Source organism: Symphalangus syndactylus, chromosome 1 (genome assembly GCF_028878055.3).
Source record: "Symphalangus syndactylus isolate Jambi chromosome 1, NHGRI_mSymSyn1-v2.1_pri, whole genome shotgun sequence".
NCBI lineage: Eukaryota > Metazoa > Chordata > Mammalia > Primates > Hylobatidae > Symphalangus > Symphalangus syndactylus.
Window position 1 is genome coordinate 130,483,828 of NC_072423.2, and position 8,804 is coordinate 130,492,631.

The 8,804-nt window shown below is 38.4% G+C and overlaps 1 long non-coding RNA gene across 1 annotated transcript; it reads right to left on the minus strand.

Annotated features, from left to right (window-relative positions):
* Positions 1–429: 429 nt before the first annotated feature.
* LOC129491081 (uncharacterized) lies at positions 430–8,474 on the minus strand. The gene is made up of 3 exons (XR_008660450.2): positions 8,385–8,474; positions 2,528–2,639; positions 430–783 (listed from the first exon to the last, which is right to left on the minus strand). It is a non-coding gene; the product is annotated as an uncharacterized lncRNA (long non-coding RNA).
* Between the last annotated feature and the right edge of the window lie 330 nt (positions 8,475–8,804).

An 8,804-nucleotide genomic window follows, 5' to 3' on the forward strand; every position in this document is an offset into this window, starting at 1 on the left:
GCCAGATACTGGAGGTGTCGTACCCAGTGCCAAAGGCAGAAATATTCCCAGAGGGAAGGAAAATCAAGCTCTACAGGAGTTCAGTCTGTCCTCCCAGTATTGTTATAAGTATTGCACCTAGGACTGAGCAAACATATTTCTCTTTGTCCTATTTCTATGCAGTTGTGGGATTTTGAGAATGCCTCGCAATCCCTCCGAGTTCTAATCACTGAGTGAACATATTTCTCTTTGTCCTTTTTCTGCGCACTTGTGGGATTTTGAGCATGCCTCGCAATCCCTCTGAGTTCCAATCACTACATTTTGTAACCCTGGATTTCTGGTGCCTGCCCTGCCTTTCTTACCATAGTACATATAAGGGTCAAAGAGTCAAGTGAGATAATGTGTGTAAGTGTTTTTGTAAATTAAAAGTTACTGCAAAAATACACGATGTTATTTTTTATCATACTTTTAATCCTGGATATCTCAAAGTATTTTATAAAACAATCCCTGTTGTTTTGTTACATTTTGTTCCTTAAGATTCCCAGGGTTTAGTTATCTTTTCTCCAATGTTGATCTTTTGCTTGTATCCCCTTTTTCATCACCATTCAGTAAGACCTCTCTGTACCCCTCACCCCCAACAAGATACCTTGGAGGCAACTTAAACCATTCCTTCACCCTATCTGAAATGATGACAAAGGCCAGGTGCGGTAGCTCACGCCTAGCACTTTGGGAGGCCGAGGTGGGCAGATCACAAGGTCAGGAGATCGAGACCATCCTGGCGAACACGGTGAAACCCCGTCTCTACTAAAAATACAAAAAAAAAAAAAAAAAAAAAGAAACAAAAAGAAATGATGACAAAGTCCTGACAATTCTAACTTTATAAAATCCCCAAGTTCTTTCCTCTGCATAGTCCACTTTATTGGTACTCCCCTCAGGTCAACAGCCTCCTCCATGCCCACTGATATATTCTAACTGTCGTTATTGCCATAGCTTCTTATTCTCCCATCCATTCTTCATGCAGCTACTTTGTACTGATCCTTAAAAACAACACAGAGCAACAACCCTGGAAATGTTCATATCATTAAAATGCTCATATTATTAAAATGTTCACATCATTAAAAATGCAGAAATGGTTCCTCAATAGTAGCACTATAAAATAAACCTCGATGTGATTTTAAGGTTTTCCATCATCAGGCTTCTCCTGGAATCTTCATGCACAGACTGCACTTTCCAGTTCTTGTCCCCCTATTTCCAGACGGGTTAAACTTCTTGCACTGCCTTGACCAGTCAGTGAGCTTCCACCCACTGCTTCTCACACTGCCTACATGTCCCACACCCTTGATTATCAGGCTTCTCACCTTTTAAATTACTCTGTTATGACTTTACAAATTCAGCCTTGATGTCTACCTTGGCCCTTCACACAGCCAGAATTAACAGTCCTGCTTTCATGCTTTTGCTTGCTACCCAGCTTAGCCTCTTATCTCAACTTCTGAAACATTCTTCAGGTAGGTGTTTATGCAACTGTCTCCTTCTTCCTATGAGCTCCTTCACTGTACAACTTTTGTCTTATTAATTGCTTTACTAGATAAGTTTACATTAAGTTACATGCCTAGAACCTTATAACTACTCAACAGGAAGGAAGGAAGAAAGGAAGGAAGGAAGGAGGGAAAGGAGGGAAGGAGGGAAAGAGAGAGCGAGTGGGGGGAGAGGGAAGGATTGTGTATATCAATTTATTTAAAATATTTATGCTACAAGTTACATGTGCTGTTAATATATAAATAGATGATACATACCCACCAAACTTTTGTTGAAAACATTTCTTTACCCACATTCTTTCAAAAATAGACTCCATTTTTAAGTAGCCCTTGATAAAAGGTGTCACAGTTTTTGTAATTTCTGTGTTTTTCCCTAACCTTGAGCCTCTACCAGTCTTCTGAAGGTGGCAGGTGTTAATACAGAACTTGATGAGGAAGATGCCAGCATCTCACCTGGAATTCACAAAACCCTAGCCAGCCCTAACTCACAAGGGCCTGCACACCCTTTAATCCAGCAAAATTAACTCAAGAGCATGTGGCACCTGAAATCCAGTCTCTGCATATTATTGCAAGTGCTTCAAGCAAAGAAAATAACCTGATTTCACATTTGAGATGCATTTTAAACCAAAGGTCTGTTCTGGTACCTCCACAAGGAAGCATCAATCAGAACACAGAAAGTTTACATCCAGGGATTTGTCTTCTGGAGTGGATCTCACTGATCTACAAGAATTGAATTTGCCCATGTCTTTGCAACACCTTGTTAGTGGTATCAAATCAGGAGATTGAAGTGAGCCATAGTGAGAGTATGGACACCACAGAAATTGACATACATATCAAGGCTTTTTCTTTATTTCAGGAGAGCCAGTTCAATAGCACAACACTTTTATGATCTTCCCTCTTGCTGCCACCTCCCTCCCATTCCTGTTCCCAGTCCATACTTGAATAACTGTGTTGCAGATAAAATCAGTTCAGAAAACTTGTGTCTCTGCAGGAAGATTTATTTGTTCATTTACCTTAATAGAGGAAGTTCCTCTGCAGGATTTTTTAGCTGGAGGTGCTGAAAGACCACGTCCTCTTTGGCTATATTCACTTCAGGTTTATGTGAACATCAAAAGGTGTTGAAATCTTCCTAGAACACAGAGTCTATTATAAATAACCATGAAAAAAATCTCCCTTAGTAGACTACAGTTATAAGTAAACACACACACAACCGCCCCTCCACAAAAAACAAATCTTAACTGCTTTCCTCTTCTCCCTTTTTCTTCTCCAAATTACCACAGAGACTCATGTATGAGTGCAAGCACTTTCAGCCTTTGGTTTGAGGGATTTTATCAGTGTCGATGGCACTCTCTCTGAAACAGTGACTTAGAGGGCTGTTTGCCATGATGCTAATGAGGCTTAAGCATCAAGACTCTTCACTTTGATAAGATCTCTCCAAAATCACAATGTGTTCTCATAGTCATATATTTGAAAAATTTACAAAAGTAAGGTTTCTTTTTGTATTCTCTTTCTTTCTTTCTTTTTTTTTTTTTCAGGGTCTCGTTTTGTCACCCAGACTGGAGTGCAGTGGTACAATCTCGGCTCACTGCAGCCTCTGCCTACTGGGTTCATACGATTCTCCTGCCTCAGCCTCTTGAGTAGCTGGGACTACAGGCATCTGCCACCAGCCCAACTAATTTTTGTATTTTTAGTAGAAACGGGGTTTCGCCACATTGGCCAGGCTGGTCTTGAACTCCTGACCTCAAGTGGTCCGCCTGCCTCAGCCTCCGAAAGTGCTGGGATTATGGGCGTGAGCCACTGTGTCCAGCTACATTATTTTTTTCAAAGAGAGCCCTGCAACACCATATAAATTTCAGGCTCCATGAAACCTCGATACACTCCTGAGGGGTTATTTTACATTGGTTTAGCCTAGCGTATTTAAAGTCAGAATCTTGCTTCTGGCCCTACCCTTCTCATGAACTAAACTCCTGTCCTCTTTCCCTCATTCTAATAAATTCACAAAGAAACTTCTATGCAATGAAATTGCTGTTTTTAAACTTCCCTATTATTATCAAGAAAAAGAAAATGGATGGTTATTTAACTTCTGAAGTAATTTAGAGGAACTCAGGTGCCTGACCAGGGAAAATATAAACTTACTGGCAAGAAAGCTTGGAGCTCAGCTGCCTTCTTGACTAACTGAATCAGAAATGCCTACCATCCCCAAGCCCCACTTTCCATTGACCACAAACCAGCTTTCTTCCTCAGCCTTATTAACTTCTTGTCCTGCAGGCTCAGCTTAAAGATTGTGTCATCTCGGAAGCCTTTCCTAGGTTAGATATCTCTCCTATTAACTTCCATTGTATCTTGAGTTTAACCCTACAATGGACTTATCACACCAGTAGATTATGAGCGCTAAAGGGCTAGCATGTGTCGTATACATTACTTCTTACAGTGGCTGGCACAAAACCAGCCTTCAACACATATTTGTTGAATGAATATATGAATGATGGAAATAATACTTTTCTGAATTAGGAGTTAGAATACCCAAATACTTATTGTATCTCTGCCAGTAATAAGCTTGTTAAAACTGAACAAACCTGTACATTCCCTTGACCTCATTTCCACATACATATATATGTATATAGTAAAGAGTCCAGGTGGAACCAAATCTGAGATTATTCTTAGGTTTTTATATAGCTGTAGCCAGTCTTTACAAGAAAGAATGAGCAGCCTCTTGAGAAAGATCACATGGTAAGTGAAGACAAACAGCTATAACCTGGTTCAAGAACAGTGGGCTGGTGTTGAACAGAGCTGGGACTCTGACCTCGGGCCTGTCACTCTGATGGTCTCTGGCCCAGGCCCAATGGACATAGAATATGAATAAGCAAACAAAGTTTGTTTTCCTTTTTTTTTTTTTCCTACTAATTGCTTCACTGGGCTTTGGGACCTCAGTAAGTCAGCAGCATTAGCATTGGCAACTTGGGCAGAGACAGAAGATAGCACTGGAGTCTTGGGAGATGATGTTGGCAGTTTCAGGAGCAATAGCAGTGAAGGCCTATGTACTGGGCACTACAGATATGTTAGCAGCCTCTCTTGGTATTACAAAGAGCCAAAAACACCATTGCAGTGAGGTAGAGTGAAAGAGGAGGAAAATGACAGACATCCAGTGTCGTAAGAAGATAATTTGCAGCATGCTTATCACAACTTAGACGCGTGCCAAACTCCATGGAAGGAATGTAAAGAGGGCTCTATGTCTTACAAAAGCAGAGAGAAACATAGCTTAACTGTTACTGCATAAACCTCTTTTTACTCTGATGTATAGTCTGGAATAAGTTTTGGGGGTTTAACTGGAATTCAAAATTATAAATGATCATCCTTACCCAAAGAATATGACACCTCAAATATTAGCAAACTGAACAGAGTTAAAAGTAAATCTCACTATGGCTGTGAAATTGGGGAAGAGAAGTTCAGAACCTATTTCTTATTTTCTCAGTGCAGTAGAAAGGTTTTGGATTTGGGCTAGTATCCTAACTCTGATACTCAATAGATTAGTCAAATTAGTAAAATTATTTAGCTTATTAAGCCTTAGCTTCTCTAACTGGATGATGAGAATAATACTATCTACAGTACTGTTGGAAGGGATTAAATATGTAAAGCATAAGCACATAGCACATATGTGAGTGCCTGACCTTTAGTAGTTGCTTAATAAACATGAGTTCTCCCTCCTTGCCTTCATCTCCATTTATTAATAAAGCTTCTCCTCACACTCCAAGCTATTAGAAGTTCAGCTGACACAGGACATAGGGCAAGAGGAAATAAACTTTACATTGTTCTAGAAATTCCTTTTTGATATTCATTACATTATTTTTCAGGGATAGAAGAGTCTATGAAGTACAGAAAAGAGGAAAGATTTGCAAACAATTCGGTGTCTTCTTTTAACTTGAAACTCATCCTACCCGCTGCTACAGCTAGGTACTATGCTCTTGCTCAGATTGCTGGAGGTTTTTGTTGTGATCATCTCCTTCAATACATCAATACTATAAGTTCTATAAGAATCATCTCAGAGCTTGTTTAGAACTCATTTTTTTCTTTTTCTGGGTTATGCAATTATAATATTCATTTACATGTGAAAGCCCTGGACCATCAATGGATTTTATCAATGTATTAAAATTGCTAACTGTGCCATGCAGATACTAGCGATGTTCCTGATGGAATTACAAGTCTAGGGCCATGGTGTTCTATTCCAAATAAATCCCATGCAAAGCGTATTCTTACATTTAGACATTTCTATAATTATGCACATCTTCCTTTATTAGCAGTTTCTCCGATTGTGTTTGGATGAGTGGTATGGAGTGTGTATAGGCTTGAGTATGTACATACACAATAAGGCATAATGTGCCGTGGCCAATAGGGGATGCTTTTTGGACTGTGGTGGATCTGCATGTGCTTAAGCTCCAGTTTGACACTCCCTATGTGATCTTGGGCAATTTACTTAATACCTCTAAGCTCTTCAGTTTTGTTATCTTTAAAATGGAGTTTGGAGAACTTATGCATAAACAGAACACTCAAAAAATTTTAGCTATGCTGTTAATATTCCAAATATGGTGAAGCAATATGTTAGATATTACATTAAAACATTACTATCAAATGGATTTTAGGAGTAAATTTTCAAAAATAATTGTCCAGACCTTTTGGTAATAGAGACCACAGAAAGAGCCAAAAAGCTTTTACAAATTATCTTAATGAAGGGAAAAGGGAGGCAACTTTTGAAAAATAAAGTTATTGCTTTCTCAGTCCTTTCCAATTCAGTCACTGGGAACTAACAATAAAAACAATATTGATTCCTCATTTTTACTGAGACCTACCCAATAGAAATCCTTCAGTGTTTGCTATATTTCTGAGAGAAACCCTGCCTTAGCACTATTGCCTTTTCCAGAAAGGATCTGGTGGAAAACAGTATTCTGCCTGGAATTCACAACATTTCTTCCTTTGTGAAAACAAACAAACAATAAGTTCGTTTCCTCCCAAATCTTCTCAGGATTCTTTCTCCTGGTTTACCGTCTAGAAATCAATTTCTTATGACTTTCTTCACTCACTTTCATAAAAGAGATCAGACAGATACTCTAAAAGGTGAAAATTAAACATTTCAGGGACAATCTGATGTCATTTTGACTTTTTATGATTAAGTCTGATAGGATTTAATCGAATTCTCAATAATTATTTCTGGCAAGAGATTCTACAAGTGATTAAATAATTCTCATTATTTTTGCTTCTCTATATTTTCTAATTTCCCTACAATAGATATTTATTACTTGTGAAAGAAAACACATAAAAGTTAAAAAGTATGGTGATCTTAAAGTTGCGGTCAAATATTTGTGGCTATTCTAATCAAATTGCCTTTATGGGCTCTGCTCTTGGCTATACTACTTCATTTAATTCTTCCAATCATATCTACTCATCTTGCCTATTTTATCACTGAGGAACCAAAGCCCAGAGATTTTAATAAATGAATCTAATTATCACAGCTAGGAGAGGCAACACCATTATTGAACTGACAACCTTATTTTTTAAAACACCCTACAAGTAGGTGAAAAGCAGGAATTTAAACTCAGGTCTGTCTGATCAAATTTTATATTATTAATCACTGTTGTTTCCTCAGATGTCTTCCTAAAGTAAAAAAGTCAGAATCTGACCAATGTGATTTCTTTTTGTAGCCACAGTTCTACAGTTAAACTGAAGAAAAAAATTAGTTTTCTCTCTGACAATTGAATGGCTTGTTTTTTTTTTTTCTTTTTCTGACAGAGTCTTGCTCTATTGCCCAGGCTGGATTGCAGTGGAGTGATCTCGGCTCACTGCAACCTCCACCTTCCGGGTTCAAACGATTCTCCCTCCTTAGTCTTTCAAGTAGCTGGGACTGCTAATTTTTGTATTTTTAGTATTTTTTGTAAATACAAATTTTTAGCTAATTTTTGTATTTTTAGTAGAGATGGGGTTTCACCACGTTGGCCAGGCTGGTCTTGAACTCCTGACCTCAAGTGATCTGCCCACCTCAGCCTTCCAAAATGCTGGGATTACAGGCGTGAGCCACTGCACCTGGGCTTTTTTTTTTTTTTTTTTTTTTCCCAAAACAGATGAATTTTCTGAGAGAAGGTCCTCAGCTCCATCTAAACTCTACTGAAATGGCCCATCCTGAACCCAGAACATCTGTAAGAGTGTCTTTGCTTGGAAACTTATAAGGAAGTTCCCAAAATACTAAAGACAAGACACTATGAGGGAAATGAAGGAAAGTTATAATACAGAGGCATTAATTGAACCCCAAGATGAGGCCAGTTAATACAAAAACAAAAGAACTTAAATCCAATACGCATTTTCCATTAGCACGTAACTAAAAACAAAGACTTGCAGTAACTTTTAGTATTGCCTGGTATTCTACATTTTTGTACGCGGAACTCAAAACTTTTAATTTTCACTGAGTTACAATTTAATGACCATTAAGTAACTTCTAAGCCAGAAACATTTTGACTTCCTCTAAGTTTTAAAAACTTCTCCCCAAGAGCTTTCCCTACTTTGCTTATGTTTCCCCTCCTCAGACTTTAGTCTTGCTTTTCTTATTATTTTTAATCTTCTATTTAGTTTTTTGCAGTTCAGGGTAAGAGACGAGGTATTATTTCTCTCTTGTGGGGTTCCAGCACCAAAGTTGATCTTAATTGAATGGCTCAGAGAATGAATCTGAGGGAAACAACTATGAACCAATCCAACTGCAAAGGAATAGATTATGAAATTAGTCATGTGCTTTTAAAGCAGTCCCAGGTTTCAGTTTGGGAAAGCTGGAGTTAAAACCGTAACTAAAATCAATGACTAGGAATGAATGGGGGAAGAATAATGTCTTACCTGTTCTGTATTCATCATATTAAGTTTCAAACATACCATCTCCAGCCACAATTTCAAGCAAAATTAGTTTGAGAATGAGACATTCAGGAGACAGGGGAATTGACAAAGAAGGGAGAACCAAACTCATTGGGTCAAACTATATGGAGATGGCCAGAGACGACCTGTTGCCAATTTGATAAGTGATCTCATTCCACTCTGAAGCCCATCAGAGTTCTGAGCAGAAAGATGCTGGATCTCATTATTATTTATTCTTGACCTGCAGCCAAAAAAAGCCTCTGAACTGAATATCCAGCTTTGCATCTAAGGCATTTCAGTGTCTCCACTGTGGTAAAGGAAAACACTTTTTTTTCCTGTTGCTATGTATATTGGCAAATATCCTATCCAAAGAATTGTGCTCCAAGAACTCTGGAAACACCTGCC